We start from the raw sequence: 14,404 nt of genomic DNA on the forward strand, positions 1-14,404 counted from the left end.
AACTGCATCTCTTCTCCTACAGCACTTGAGCAGCAGCACAAGCCATTGGAATATAAAAATGCCTGATCCCCTGCGCTACTATGTGTACAAAGTTTACTGTGAGACAATGATTGAGGGTCTGTTGCTATATACCCAATGATGTTTCTAATAAGTATGAAAGTGCTAGAGATGGTACAGCACTCCCCTCTCTGACTTAACTTATACAATGCCACACTGTATAAATTTTAAATGTGAACTAGAGCTGCACATTTCATTGTTAAAAAATCAAAATCGCAATTCTACCCCCCTCCGATCTTAAAACAGCATTTCCCCGATTCTATGTAACAAGTGCAAAGTTCTCCACTCACTTCCTCACAGCTGAAAAAAAAAAAAATCCAGGCAGCCTGCCAAGTTTATCTTAACTTTGGAGATAAAGAGAAACAAGTAACATTTCATTCTTTGATCAAAGGAATGAACTCTGTAGATAAGGTCAGTCACACTAAAAGACTAAAAAAATGTTCCTAGAACTTGCTGCTTACAAGTTAAAATCAGTATTTTGTGCTAGAAAATTACTTGGCACCCCCTAGCATTACATATATTTTTTTAGCAGGAATAAAATGGCGGTTGTTGTAATATTTTATGTCACACTGTATTTGTGCAGCGGTCTTTCAAACGCAATTTTCTTGGAAATAATACACTTTATTGAATAAAAATAAAATAAACAGGAAAGTTAGCCCAATTTTTTTGTGTCATGTGAAAGATGATGTTACGCCGCGAGAATCGTAATTTTTATTCTAAGAAAAAAAAATCATGATTCTCATTTTAGCTGGAATCCTGCAACTCTAATGTGAAACCTAAATCATAAACAGCAACACAATATGAGTAAAAATAGATAAAGTAAAAAAATATATAAAAACACAAGTGAGTCTCACTTTAAAACAAGTCAATGGTAATACATAGCAATATACCACCACAACAATTCCATTGCCTGTGAATATAAAGTGCTTGTGCGTTTAAACCAGTGTTAGATGCACTGATGTAACAGACCAAATAAAATCCAAATATTGAGAGTAAATCCGTTGATACTGTGGAGACACATAAAAACACCTTCAGTGTTCCTCCATCTTCACAAATATGCGCTCACCTCAATTTATGACCATAGTTGGTCACCATGTGCCTTCCCCTTTAAGGGGTATATAGAGCCTCTGGTGGATGATTATATTGGGCGCGCAAGGACACTGTGTGCCTCCATAGAAAACAGTTTGCTATGGGGATAGATCACAAAGAGGAGGAGACAGTAGCATTTCTGGGGGACCCGAGAAGAGGCGGATAGGGGGCACTCTGTGAATACCACTACACAGAGCAGGTGAATATAACATGTTTGTTAATTTAATTAATATTTTTGTTTTTTACTTTAGTAACACTTTAAGAAAAGTTTAACACAGCACTGAGCATTTTATCACAACAAGGGTTATGCTCAGGAACATTATTTTAACAACGTTGTCAAACTTTTACAATTGTTTTATTAGATAATGCTCATACAAAAAATATGTGACCACTACAGTACCTTTTTGTGTGGGATTTTACCACAATTGAAGAAAGGTTCTCAAACTCAAGTGTAATTGTGAAACATGTAGCAAGAGGACAGAGGGCTTCTCAGTACAGAATGTAGAAGATCTGTTTCGATAATAGTGAGTCCTGCTATTGGCAGATGTCACCAGAGTATAATCTAATGTCAGAAGCAGGTCTACTATGTCTTCCAAGCTAAACACAAAAGATATCTTAATCACAGATCAAAGCAATTCCCCTGAGAGCTCCAGAGCCAATGAAACAAAGTATGGTAGATGTGATACTCTCTTCTACTTCATTCCTCTCCTATCTGATGAATCTGGAACTCATACAACTTTACAACACATTATTCTCTGCACACACTGATCACAGTGCTTTACTAAAATATGCAGATTTTAATAAAAAGGTGGCCCTTCCAAGTCATTAATGCTCCAAAAATAGAGTAGACAACAAAACAGATTTCTTGAATGATTTCTGTCCTTCAGAACAAATGATAAAAAATGTTTTTATTGACTTTGAAGACATAAGCTGAAATACCCTTTGAAAGAAAATCAGATTGTAAAGATGCAGTAATTTAATTAATGCTTTATTTCATTGTGATAAAGAGCCAAAGCTGTATTAGAAAGTATAACAAATGGGAAATTTAAAAGGAATATCCTGCATTACCTCATTGTAAATGCTGCTGCCTATGCTGCAATATATAAAATCGTTGTTTTTGGATTTGGGTACACTTTAAAGCGTACTTCCTCTTTTGCAGGCACATTTGAGAAAACCATACTTTGTGTTTGTTATGTATTTACATTCATGCCTACATTTCTACCTATAGTTCTTATCTTTTAGATGTTTCTCTGGAGGTGTCATGGCTGACAACAAAGTGTTTTAAACAATATCAGAGTGAGCTTGGCCTAAGTCTGTCCTCATTGATATAGGCCACCAGAAGTCTAGCCAGGAGCAGACAGGTTTAATTATGGCAAACAAAGCTGCCAAAACAAAGAGAACTATGTAAGATTTTTTTCTGTGCTGGAGGGTCCAGAACGGAGCATCTAAATAAAGGAAAGCTGCAGTTTTTTTAACATACGCTATGTGAATGGACACCTGTAACAAATATAAAGCAGGTGTTATCCCGATTTGGCTGCAAAAACGGAAATATACCGTATCTTAAGACAAGTGAAATTATTCCATATCATTCAAAGCAGTGTACAGTAACACACAGTAACCACTGGGATTGAATATTTTACTGATAATATTACCTGGTTGCAATGGGGTACTGTGCTTTGTGCATTATCACTGTTTACACTCCCTTACTGTGCTGTTTTCCCACATTTTCGCAGGATGCACACAGGGCAGCCTATTCACTTGAATGGGCTGCCCTATGTTTAACAAACATGCTCATGCACCTTTTCAGACATAGAGCTTTGTATTTTTTTTTTTTTACTATGCGTTTGTTGTGCGTTTTGCTGCATGTAAACACTTGCATCTGCTGGCCTCATTTGCAATATCATTAAGAATAAATGGTACCACAAACGCGATCCACATTTTTTCATGCTTTATTTGGGATTTCCTGAAGAATGCAGATGTGAAAGCAGCTTAAACCTAATTAATAATAATAACGTAAGGCTGCATTTCAGATTTATACATGTGAAGCAATGGCCACAAGTATTACATGTAGTTAATAAATGGCAAGAAACTCTAAAGCTGCTTTTATATACATCCTGCCTCAGCTTTCATGCCCTTATCCTGTATGTATTCTTTTCCCTTATAAATGAATAGCACATTTAAAAGTCTATAGAGCCTAAGATTACTATTTATTCAGAATGCCCAAAACAACACAATTTGAGTTTTTTTTTCAAACCAGTGACTGAGCGGCACTGTGTTGCAGTGTGCGCACACAAGATAATCTTATGAAGGGGCGATGTTGGGCCCCTGAATCATGTTGAATAAATACTACACATAATCAATAAACTTCTTTCTGAATATAGTCTTATGTGGCACTTCAATCTCTGGACCAGAGTTTTGCCAGAACAGAATATAGGGGTTAATTTACTAAAGGCAAATAGACTGTACACTTTGCAAGGTGCAGTAGCACTCTGCAAGTGTAGTTGCTCCAGAGCGTAATAAATGAGCAGAAGCTCTGCTGACCTCTGTCATCCAATCGTGTGCAAGCAAAAATGCTTTTTTTTTAATTTTCCTGGCATGTGATTGGGTATTCTTTGCAAAGTGGACCTTTACCTAATTTACTAAATTCTGGAGCAACTGCACTTGCAGAGTGCAATTGCACTTTGCAAAGTGCACAGTCTATTTGCCTTTAGTAAATCAACCCCACAGTCTCTTAAAACAGAGGTTCAGTATACAGTGAGAACAGAAAGTATTCAGAGCCCCTTAAATGTTTCACTCTTTGTTATATTGCAGCCATTTGCTAAAATCATTTAAGTTCATTTTTTTCCTCATTAGGCCCCTTTCACACATGCGGACCGTATGTCCGTATTTCATCCATCCGTTTTCGGATGAAATACGGACATACATGCATCCCTATGGGATAGCGGGTGTCAGCGGATGTACATCCGCTAACACCCGATGTCGTCCGCCTCCGCTCTCGTCCGATTTTGCGGACGGAAGAAAATCCTATTTTTCTATCCGTCTGCAGAGCGGATCGGAGGAACACGGACAGACGGTCCGTGTTCCTCCGATCCCCCATAGGGGAGAGCGGAGATCTGACAGGGCGGTCCCTGCACAGTGTGCGGGTCCCGCCCTGTCATCTGCCTGCTCAGCTGGGGATAGCGGAGCGATCCCCGCTGAGCAGCGGATAAACACGGGGCGGATCAACACGGATCCGTCCCGTGTGAAAGGGGACTTAATGTACACACAGCACCCCATATTGACAGAAAAACACAGAATTGTTGACATTTTTGCAGATTTATTAAAAAAGAAAAACAGAAATATCACATGGTCCTAAGTATTCAGACCCTTTGCTGTGACACTCATATATTTAACTCAGGTGCTGTCCATTTCTTCTGATCATCCTTGAGATGGTTCTACACCTTCATTTGAGTCCAGCTGTGTTTGATTATACTGATTGGACTTGATTAGGAAAGCCACACACCTGTCTATATAAGACCTTACATCTCACACTGCATGTCAGAGCAAATGAGAATCATGAGGTCAAAGGAACTGCCTGAAGAGCTCAGAGACAGAATTGTGACAAGGCACAGATCTGAAGAAGGTTACAAAAAAATTTCTGCTGCACTTAAGGTTCCTAAGAGCACAGTGGCCTCCATAATCCTTAAATGGAAGACGTTTGGGATGACCAGAACCCTTCCTAGAGCTGGCCATCCAGCCAAACTGAGCTATAGGGGGAGAAGAGCCTTGGAGGTAGAGGTAGAGAAGAACCCAAAGATCACTGTGGCTGAGCTCCAGAAATGCAGTCAGGAGATGGGAGAAAGTTTTACAAGGTCAACCATCACTGCAGCCCTCTACCAGTCGGGGCTTTATGGCAGAGTGGCCCGACGGAAGCCTCTCCTCAGTGCAAGACACATGAAAGCCCGCATGGAGTTTGCTAAAAACACCTGAAGGACTCCAAGATGGTGAGAAATAAGATTCTCTGGTCTGATGAGACCAAGATAGAACTTTTTGGCCTTAATTCTAAGCGGTATGTGTGGAGAAAACCCAGGCACTGCTCATCACCTGTCCAATACAGTCCCGACAGTGAAGTATGGTGGTGGCAGCATCATGCTGTGGGGGTGTTTTTCAGCTGCAGGGATAGGACGACTGGTTGCAATCGAGGGAAAGATGAATGCAGCCGAGTACAGGGATATCCTGGACGAAAACCTTCTCCAGAGTGCTCAGGACCTCAGACTGGGCCGAAGGTTTACCTTCCAACAAGACAATGACCCTAAGCACACAGTTAAAATAACATAGGAGTGGCTTCACAACAACTCAGTGACTGTTCTTGAATGGCCCAGCCAGAGCCCTGATTTAAACCCAATTGAGCATCTCTGGAGAGACCTAAAAATGGCTGTCCACCAACGTTTACCATCCAACCTGACAGAACTGGAGAGGATCTGCAAGGAGGAATGGCAGAGGATCCCCAAATCCAGGTGTGAAAAACTTGTTGCATCTTTCCCAAAAAGACTCATGGCTGTATTAGGTGAAAAGGGTGCTTCTACTAAATACTGAGCAAAGGGTCTGAATACTTAGAACCATGTGATATTTCAGTAACAAATCTGCAAAAATGTCAACAATTCTGTGTTTTTCTGTCAATATGGGGTGCTGTGTGTACATCAATGAGGAAAAAAATGAACTTAAATGATTTTAGCAAATGGCTGCAATATAACAAAGAGTGAAAAATTTAAGGGGGTCTGAATACTTTCCGTCCCCACTGTATATTATGATGCTCCATAAACAAGTAAAAACCAATAGTAAGATACTAATGCTAGTCCAGAAAAGACAGCAGATGTGGCAAAATCAAGAGGTTTAAATACTTACCTTAATTTAAAGTGGTTGTAAACCTCAGTCATGGAATCTGAGCAAAGCACATATATCTGCAGTGTATCTGCACCCCTTTCACACTAGGGTGCATTTCAGACGTTTTAGCGCTAAAAATAGCACCTGAAAACCACCTCTCATGCCTCCCCAGTGTGAAAGCCTGAGTGCTTTCACACTGGGGCAGTGCGCTTGCAGGACGGGAAAAAAAGTCCTGCAAGCAGCATCTTTGGGGTGGTGCGGGAGCGGTGTATACACCACTCCTAAACCACCCCTGCTATTGAAATCAATGGGCAGCGGCGCTTTTAATCCTTTCCTCGGCCGTTAGCGGGGGGGATAAAAGTGCCCTGCTAGCGGGCAAAAAGCGCCGCTATAACAGCGGTAAAGCGCCGCTAAATCTAGCGGCGCTTTACCACAAACGGCCCACACCCCGCCCCAGTGTGAAAGTAGCCTTAGTGTAATTTCTCGTCCTACAGTTCCATGCCCATGCAACTGGGGTGATTGTCCCCAATACGCCACAAATTACTCTGCTATCTACCCTACCATAAAAGCATTCAAAAAGGCCTTCTTAGGCATTGGTTGACAGCAGCAAGAGCAGTTATACCACGTCATTGGAGATCGGTACACGCTCCACCTGATTGAGTGGGTCAGGAGATGGACCATATTGAGATAATGGAGACACTCCTGTCACATGAATTGTACACATAAAAATCAATGTTGTAAAATTTGGTTACCTTGGAAGCTGTTCAGGGAATCCCCTGAAATGCGAAATATGTATATGGGTCTGTTGTAAGTTTGGAACTTGGTCCTGATTTGAAGGATGAGCGAGTGTCCAATCCTGGTTACATTACTTATACTTTCATTTTTCTTTTCCTTTTTTCCCTTTTACTTCCCCCACTTTTTCTTCCCCCCCTTTTTTTAGTTGTGTTTATCTTGCCATGTTTTGTGTGATGTTTCCATACCCTTGTGGGAGTTGAAGATAGGGAGTAGTAAACTATAGACTACAAGCCTGTTGGGTTGAGAGAGCTATGAAATGATTATTCGTTCCAGGGGTCTAACAATCTGAGTAGATTGGCGAACCTCTTTATTTTTCCTTGCAATATATGCATTTTTATATTGGTAGACTTTCCCCAATATTATTCAAATTAGTTTATGCCATTTTTTGGGTAAGGGTTTATGTAGGAAGTTCACACACGTCTATATGTAACATGTTTTATGCTATGTACATTATTATAATGCAATATGTTTTTCTCTGAACGTTTGTGGTATATGGATAATATCCTTTTTCTGTATACAGACGGACCCCTAGTTACAAACATCTGACTTACAAACGACTCCTACTCTCAAACGGAGGGAGACAACAGGAAGTGAGAGGAAATCTACCTCTAGGAAGGGAAATTCACTCCCGTAAGAGATATTATGGGAAAAAGGTGTCTCCACTGTTATTACCAAGGCTTGCTTCCACAACAACTCAAAATTTTCAAAATCCAATTGTCATTGGGACAGAAAGTGAGGTGAAATCTTCTGAACAGGGGCACAGACAGCCAAACAAATGTTACAGGGAAGTTAACCCTTCCCTATGCTATCCAAAAAGCTTAAAAATATTTTTGTTTGGCTGGAGCTACACTTAAAAAAATGTACCTGTTCCAACTTACAAACAGATTCAACTTAAGACCAAACCTACAGACCCTATTTTGTTTGTAGCCCGGGGACTGCCTGTACATTTGTATGGAAATAATTTCAATAAATTAAATTTGATTGAACATAAGTTTTGTTTCTCTATGGTGCTTTGTTCCTCTGTTATCAGCATAAGTCACTTCTGAGAAGTTTTCCAGACAAATGAGATAAATCTGTGTCAGGAGGGAGAGCTCAGAACGCAGCTTGTCTATTCACAATGCAGTTTTTCTGCTGTGTGGAGGGGGGGGGGGGTGTCCTTTCCTAAAATCAGCTCTCACACACTGTAACTGCAGCCTCTCTGCCCCCTCCTCGGTGCTGCTGACTGATGAAGAAATATTTTTAACTTGATCTGCACTTTTGAAAGGGTGTAGAGCAAATACTGCAAATATAGAAGTAAAACCTATGTAGGAAGATTTGTTTCATCTTTGTTTATTACTTGAGCCTGTTCACTTCACTGGGTATATGTGAGGGGTTACAACTACTTTAAGTTAAATGCAATTCATTGCAGCTAAAATACAGAGACCACACCACAGGAACACCAGAGAGTTTATTTACTGAAGCTTGTTCTGTTTAATTTACTTTTTTCTTTCTCAAATCCCTTTTAAATTTGTAAGGTATGTATGAATCTGACTGATGGCTCTAAGAAGGCTTTGGGTGGGGCCTGTCCAACTTCTGGTATGTGAGGAGCCCATTTCTCAGAGCTCCGGACCGCGCTGTGATCCTGCAATCATCCTGCTAAGCCCCAGGCTTGAAATATTGCTATCCATCTATCAGACCTGACTGGGGAATACGTCGGGCACATGACCATGGTGTAATACGACCCAAGTCTGGATGTAACGCCCGCGGAGAGGCTCGCTCGCTTTGCCCATGAGGTGAGCCAAGATGGCGCCCAGTCGGCAGCAGCACAACACAGCTCTCCAGCTCCTGATGGCCGCCTGTGGACTGAGGGGGAAACAGACTGGTTGGAACTATCAGACCCTCTAGCGAATCACCTGCCCTCTCCCTCACCAGAACCAGGGGGAGGGTGGCTCCAGTGCACAGGTAAGAGAGCCAACACTCATGCAGATAATGGACACCATTAAGAGCTGAAACGCATCACTATCCACACAGATTGACACCATAAGGGTGGACTTTGCTATACTGAAGGACAATGTGCACAAAATTAGACAAAGGGTCACCAATGCTGAACAGCGTATTAGCGTGGTGGAGGATGATCTCAACCTACTGATGGTGCAGGTGTGGGATGTGGCAGCAGACCACAAGTCCCAGGAGGCTAAACTGGGTGATATTGAGAACCAGCTCCGACGGAATAACCTCCATTTCCTGGGATTCTCGGAGGGATTGGAGGGGAAACGTTCTGAGGAGTTCCTGTTATCCTGGCTCAAGCAGACCTTTGAAAATGATAGCTTTTCCCACCTGTTTGCCATAGAACGGGCTAATAGAGTCCCCTTGAAGGCCCCGCCACCGTGCTGGCCCACTTCTTTTACTTAAGAGATAAGAAAATGATTCTGCACAAGGCCCACACCATGCCTGAATTGATGTATAACAATAATCGCATTACCATCTTTCCAGCTTTTTCTGCAGCTACACAGAAGCAACGTGTGGCCTTTGAAAGTGTGAAGCAACGCCTGAGAGAACACAGTTTGCCATATAGTATGCTTTATCCTGCCAGGTTGAGAGTGGTGCACAAAGGTAAAACACCATTTTTCCTCTTACCTAAAGAGGCGAACCACTGGATAGAATCGTTGAGTCCTGCCTAATCTGATCCTACTTTTCCTTTGGGTTCACATGCCCACCTGTGGCTTGGAGGGGCTCCTCCAGGCTGATGGTTCTATGATGCTGACTACTTTGCATGCTTTAATCCCAGTTAAAGAAATCCTTGACTGTCCAAGTACTGTCAAGCTATTATAGATTGTTCTTCAATCAACGTGGTTAACTTACTGCTCTGCTGAATACCACATACTCATCCTTGATATTCCTGCCCGGTGGACTAGGAGGAATACCCCCCTCTAAGGTGACTTTCTTTGTTGGTTCATTGTTTCGGGCGAAAGCCTGTGGAATGTTCGGGGCTACGTGCAGGGTGGGGGAGATGGGCTTTGGGATCCTCTGTTTTGGATCACAGTTCCTTAATGTTTTCATTGTTTTCATTTTTTTATGATTTTTTTCAATAAAAGGTTTTATGCACTTTATTCTGATGCCAACAGTTGCCTTACTGTAGTCATACGTGTTTCCCATTACTACCCCCGGATGGGGGAAATTAGTTATATGCTCTCTGCCAGCCTAGGAAGCTCTCTGCCATTCTTACACAAGAATTTGTATTATCCTCTAACTCTAATGCCCCGTACACACGGTCGGACATTGATCGGACATTCCGATAACAAAATCCTAGGATTTTTTCCGACGGATGTTGGCTCAAACTTGTCTTGCATACACACGGTCACACAAAGTTGTCGGAAAATCCAATCATTCTAAACGCGGTGACGTAGAACACGTACGCCGGGACTATAAATGGGGCAGTAGCCAATAGCTTTCGTCTCTTAATTTATTCTGAGCATGCGTGGCACTTTGTGCATCGGATTTGGGTACACACAATCGGTATTTCCAGCAACGGATTTTGTTGTCGGGAAATTTTATAGCAAGCTCTCAAACTTTGTGTGTCGGAAATTCCGATGGAAAATGTGTGATGGAGCCCACACACGGTCGGAATTTTCGACAACAAGGTCCTATTACACATTTTCCATCGGAAAATCCGACCGTGTGTACAGGGCATTAATCTTTATTATATCGACCATGCAGACTCTTAATCTTCTATCTTGGAACGTAAGAGGCCTCAATTCCAAGATTAAGCGGGCCTTAGTCTTTAAATATATAAAAAAACGTAAACCAAATATTATATTCCTGCAGGAATCGCATTTGGTTGGCTCCAAAACGTTAGCCCTTCATAGGGCATTTGTGGGCAGGGCATTCCACTCTACGTACTCAAATTATGCCAGAGGAGTATCTGTCCTGGTATCCAAATCTTTACTGTACACTACCAAGACAGTCAAATTAGACCCTTTTCTAGTCCTGGTCCTTGTCATTAATATTCAACTGTATACATTTGGGGCGGTATATATACCACCCCCGTTTACTGTGGGGGTATGGGAAATGTTGATGGCAGGGGTGCTCCAGGTGGCGGAGGGCCCTATTATTCTGGCAGGGGACCTGAATTCTGTGCTGTCGCCTGAAATAGATAGGAACAGGATGGCTACCAGAGGCAGCTTCCCATTGGAGACCTGTGTGAAGCCATATAAGCTAGTAGAAGCATGGCGATGGAAAAACCCAGATACCAAAGCATACTCCAGTTATTCCACCACATGTAATACCCTTTCTAGATTGGACATGTGCTTTGTGTCCAGAGAGCTGTTGCCAAGGGTTGTAGGTATCCAATACCTTCCGCGGGCTATCTCGGACCACTTCCCTCTGCTTCTCACCACTGATATGGAGAAACCAAAGGGGTTTGTTTTATGGCGGTTGAGCCCCCTGTGGCTCAAGGAGTGTTTCAAGAGGTCCACGGCTTCCTACATAAATAATTTTTGCTTGGAACAGAGGTGAAGTGCCAATAGGGGTTACCTGGAATGCATTCAAGGCCACACTTAGAGGCTCTATATCTGGAGTTATTAAACAGTTCCGCTCAGATAGGGAGTGGAAGGCCTGGCAATCGGAACAAATTGTCAAAGAAGCTGAAGTGGAATACATTAAAAACCCTTATCCAGATACCCATAGAGATTGGAGGGAGGCTGTTCGCCAATTAGACTTAGTACTAGTGGAAAAAACACAGAAAAAGTTGCTATATCAGTTGCAACGTATATCTTTGAATTCGGAGAAAAAAACAGCAGATTACTAGCCTATCTAGCCCATTCACAACAAGCACCAGCATCGTGGGTATTTATGATGCACAACAGAAAATTTGCACGTCACAGTCTGAAATCGCCAATGCTTTTGTTGCCTTTTATTCTGAGTTATATTCCTCCAGGGTAGATTATGAAGGGGAAGCAGTTTGTGAATACTTAGCCCCAATCCCTCTCTTGGAATTGTCCAGGGAGGCGGCGGCGGAGTTGGAGCTCCCAATTACAGCAGATGAAATTGTGTCAGCTGTACGTTCACTTAACCCAAATAAAATCCCAGGACCGGATGGCTTTCCGGTTGCGTGGTATAGCACCTATATAGAAAGTCTGGCACCTAAATTACTTGATATTTATAAGGACACCTTTGATCAAGGTATACTTTCTGAATCTCTGTGAGAAGCACTCATTGTGTTGATTCCTAAGCCGCACAAGGACCATGACCTTTGCGAATCGTACAGACCTATATCCCTAATTAATGTTTATGTAAAAATACTAGCTAAACTTCTGGCCAAGTGATTGAATAAAGTGATCGCTTCTTCATCCTGATCAGACAGATTTTATACCTGCGAGGTCAACGGCCATAAACCTGCGTCGCCTCTTCACTATTGTTCAATCAGTAGGTCCCAATCCAGACACTCGGGCGGTAGTGCCATTGGACACCCATAACGCATTCGATTCTTCTGAATGGCCTTATTTAATAGCGGTCCTTGAGTGGCTCGGATTCGGTCCCAAATTCATAGCCTGGGTGCAATTACTGTATACTAAACTGATGGCTTGACTGAGGGTTAATAATATCATTACAGATACCTTTGAAATAACTGGGGGCACTCGGCAGGGGTGCCCACTGCCGCTTGCCGCCCCTGTTATTTGCCCTCACTATAGAACCATTGGCGGCCCTCCTGAGAGCAGATAGGGCCATCAAGGGATGCAGGATCAATGCACTGGAGGAAAAAACATCCCTATATGCTGATGACATGCTTCTATATCTAGCAGAGGCAGAGGGATCCCTGATCGTTGCCCTAGATAGGATCTCCAGGTTTGGGAAGTATTCAGGATTCAAAGTGAACTGGAATAAGTCCATAGTTTTCCCCTTTAGCTTTGAGTATACTCCTAGGATCCCCCCAGATTTCCCACTGCAGGTGGTCTCTCGCTTTTGTTACTAGGGGGTTGAGATTCAGCTACCACTGAGCACCTACATACCTAATAATCTGTCTCCCTTGCTGTTGCACCTAAGGGAGAGTTTACAGACATGGAATAAGCTGCCTCTCAGCTTCCTGGGATGAATTAACATGTTTAAAATGATTTATCGCCCCAGATTTCTCTACCTGTTTTGGTATGCCCCAATTAATATCCCTAAGAAAATGTTCACAGAAATGAATACTCTCTTCTTTTCTTTGGGGACCTAAACCAGCTTGAGTGTCCTTGAATACATTATTTTTACCGGTACGAGCGGGAGGCCTGGCATTACCGAACCTGCAATGTTACTATCTAGCGTCCCAGTTAATGCATGTCCATTGGTGGGGCTTTCAAAAAGTGGACATTGCCTCGGTGGCCACTCAGACAGCCCATTTCCACTTATACGAGGCGATGATTAATGTATTATATGGAAATGGTCCATATCCTGACAGGGAGTGGGCATATTTAAACTTTCCTATAGAATATTCCATATGTGTAACACTAAAGTAGGGGGAACCAGCCTAACCACCTCCCCAAACGCCCCTTTATGACACAACCCTCAGCTCAGCGAAATCTTCAAGATCCCAGATGGAGCATGTTGGGCAAACTATGGAGTCAAATATGCCCATCAACTGTTTAGGGACAGGACCTTTAGATCTTTCACAGACTTAAAGACCGAATATAAGATACCAAATAAGTTCTTCTTCCGCTACCTTCAGCTGCGTCATGCAGCAACGGCGCAGTTTGGTAGGGAGGAGGATGTGCTTTCCCCATCCAGTATGCAAAAATGAATATCTGAAAAGGATCACTCAAAACTATTCTCATATTATTATTTCACCCTGCTTACATCCTCTTCTCCTAGGATGGAGAGGGTAGCTGCACAATTGAAGGTCGATATACCATCCCTCAAAGAAGAGTCCTGGTCTGAGGCCCTGGAATCACTACTGCCCTCGATGATCCCAGCTACAGACAAGACACATTGTTATAGTTCAACTACTTACACAAAATATACTATACCCCGACACGTCTGCATAAAATGGGTAGGCAGGAATCACCAGAATGCCCTAGTTGCAGGGAAGCAATGGGAGACTTTTTCCATATGGTGTGGCAGTGCCCCCTGGTGGAGAAATTTTGGAAGGCAATCCTGAAATATCTGGAAGATACCCTGGCCCTTCCAAACATCTATTCTCCATCCAGGTGTCTTCTGGAAGACTCGGAGGAAGAAGAGATAACTAACTCGCAGAAAACTAGAGCTGCACGATTCTGGCCAGAATGAGAATCACAATTTTTTTGCTTAGAATAAAAAGATCACGATTCTCTCACGATTCTCATAATGTAAAATCTTTCACATTATACAAAAAAATATGGGCCAACTTTACTGGTTAGTTTTTTTTTAAATTCATTAAAGTAATTTTTTCCAAAAAAAAATACAGTGTGACATAAAATATTGCAACAACCACCATTTTATTCTCCAGGGTGTCTACTAAAAATATATATATAATGTTTGGGGGGTTTTCTAGCAAAAAAAAAATATTTTAACTTGAAACCAACAAATGTCAGTAAAAGGTTTAGTGTTTAAGTGGTTAAACTTTTTTCACTTACACAAGTGAAATTGAAGGCTTGGTCGGTCGAATTTC

General features: G+C 42.2%; 1 protein-coding gene across 3 annotated transcripts in view; it reads right to left on the reverse strand.

Moving 5' to 3' along the window:
• Positions 1-14,404, reverse strand: part of GLI3 (GLI family zinc finger 3) — a 381,269-nt gene that overhangs the window by 142,711 nt on the left and 224,154 nt on the right. The gene's annotated exons all lie outside the window — the stretch shown is intronic.

Source organism: Aquarana catesbeiana, linkage group LG05, assembly GCF_042186555.1.
Source record: "Aquarana catesbeiana isolate 2022-GZ linkage group LG05, ASM4218655v1, whole genome shotgun sequence".
In the NCBI taxonomy this organism is placed as follows: Eukaryota; Metazoa; Chordata; class Amphibia; order Anura; family Ranidae; genus Aquarana; species Aquarana catesbeiana.